This window comes from Octopus bimaculoides, chromosome 2 (genome assembly GCF_001194135.2).
Source record: "Octopus bimaculoides isolate UCB-OBI-ISO-001 chromosome 2, ASM119413v2, whole genome shotgun sequence".
Classification (NCBI taxonomy): Eukaryota; Metazoa; Mollusca; class Cephalopoda; order Octopoda; family Octopodidae; genus Octopus; species Octopus bimaculoides.
The window spans coordinates 124,618,300-124,620,725 of NC_068982.1; positions in this window are offsets into that span (position 1 = coordinate 124,618,300).

The following is a 2,426-nucleotide window of genomic DNA, read 5'->3' on the forward strand; positions in this document are numbered from 1 at the left end:
TACTTACTAAAAATACTCAGACTACACGTTATATTATAAAAACTAAATTCACTCTGGTTATAAAAAAAAATAATATAAATCTCATGAAATTGAACATAACCTGTAGCAAATCTTGCCATAAACTCATTGTTATAGTTAGAATATATAATAATATCAGAATGGAAAATCGCCTTCAATACAAAAACCACAAAATGTTCGTCAAAAGAGCTAATGTGATATATAAATTTTAACGTATACGTGACAGTTGTAAACGCCGTGACTCAAATTGTTACGTCATACACACAAGTATGATATTTTCTTGTCACATGACCATGCAGTTACAGTAAGGAGCCACTGCAGTCTATTATAATGCAGCATATACAATCAAATTAGACAGATAAACACTAGGTGACAGCACTGTAATTTATATTGAATTCTACAAAAATGAGAACAACAACTATAGAAGCTTCACTAATAGCAAAATAATCTTAATTAAACGCACAAATACATCATATGTATAAATGCCATGAACTATAACAGGATACGCTCCTAGATGATTTTAAATCTGATCTGAGGATTGTAAAGTTATAGAATTCTACTCCTGATCCTTTGTGTCTTGGCGCCTGCCGCTAATATGGTTTCAAATTTAGCACAAAGCCAGGAATTTTAGAGGAGGGATACGTCGATTACGTCAACTCCATTGCTCAGATGATAATTATTATAATAAATCGATCTTGAAAGGGTGCATGGTAAAGTCCACCTCGACGAAATTTGAACTTATAATATAAAGAGTCTGAAGAAATACCGCTAAGCATTCAGTCCGACGTACTAATGCTTCTTCTACCAGCTTCTTAAATATCCTTAGTACGACATATAGATGAAAAGGTTTTCATTTTAATTTCATTTGGATGAGCCTCCCTGTTTGTATGGAAGAGTTAGTGAACAAGATAGAAATATATTTGAGTAAACTGCTAGTTCCCTACGGTGAGCATATACTTCCCTACTGTTTCCTTTCAACCACTGAGATGGCTACCAAGTAAAACTTGCATGTTCGGGGTAAAAGCATGACCGTCACAAGTTTGCATTTTGTCATTTCCTTTCGCCTACACTTAAGAGGCCTTTTACTTTTAACAGCTATCACCAAGCCTACAGTGTGTTTCGTAAAAGATGGAAGCCTGTAGCAAGTATGTTGTGAGTGAAAGAACCTGTCTAAATGAGAACAAAAGTCTTCAGTGTGAGTATGTGGTTTGTGGGGTCGACAGCGTCCTCCGCTTCATTTTTTGTAAATCACTCATTCTCATTTAATTGTATATATTTTAATTATTTCTTTATTCATACGTTTCGTCTCATTCGATCCCCTGACCACAATGTTTGTTTTGTCTGTCCCCATATCGTCCCCTCTTTTTCTCAACCTCATGGTTAATAAAGAAATTGACTGAATTTCTTCTATTTGACTTCCTCGTTTCACTAATTGTTCTTCTTGTATGCATTCCCGTTTATTTGAATAATTTTTTGACATTGTTGATGTTTTAATTAATTGTAACTTTTTCCTCGTTTCCATCGTTTTTCTAATCTATTTATAGCTGGAATAACACGAAATAAAAAAAATCAACTCTTAAATCATTTTGTACACAGTAGAACATATAAAGTAGTTAATTTGTAATATTTAAATCTTGTTGCCAATAGAAATACACGAGCGGCAGTCAGACCGAACACATACAACATTAAAAATATCGAAAATAAAAAACAGTGACGCTACCAAACACAACTATAACACCACCACCAACACCGCTAACAATAATATCGATAGATATCTGTTAGCCATATGTTTCCAAAATGGTTCAAATGTAACGTACATGAAAATAAAGAGACTTTACCATCATTGATTAGATTTAAAAATGAATGCAACCCAGATATTTATTCATGAGTCATGCGTTCTAAGCATATATTTACACACTTGCTGGCAATTTACTGAGAACAAGAAAGAGAAGGATTTAATTATTTGATAAATGAAATATATTTGGTAACGTAGGGTGATTGTGAGTGAATTTCTTAGGAAGGAGAAAATGTCACTGAAGAAGAATATGAAACTAGAACTAAGACAATCCATGTTCTAACTTGCCAGTGTGAGTCAGAGATCCAGAGCAGCTGAAAAATTTCTCACCAACAAATCGATAAATACGTTTGCTCTATACCAACAAGTACGTATGCATGCAAATGTGCCGTTGCACAGAAATACTGCAGACTTGCACGTGTACACATACGCATCATAAACAATGCACACTTTATTAAACTCAAGCACATCACATCACATGCGAGAAGTTGTTGGAACAAATGTATGTATATGTCCATTAATATATGTGCAGAATATGTGTTTCTGCGTGAGTGCGTATGCAAGTTTCTATGTACTTGCATGTATATATATATATATATATATATATATATAT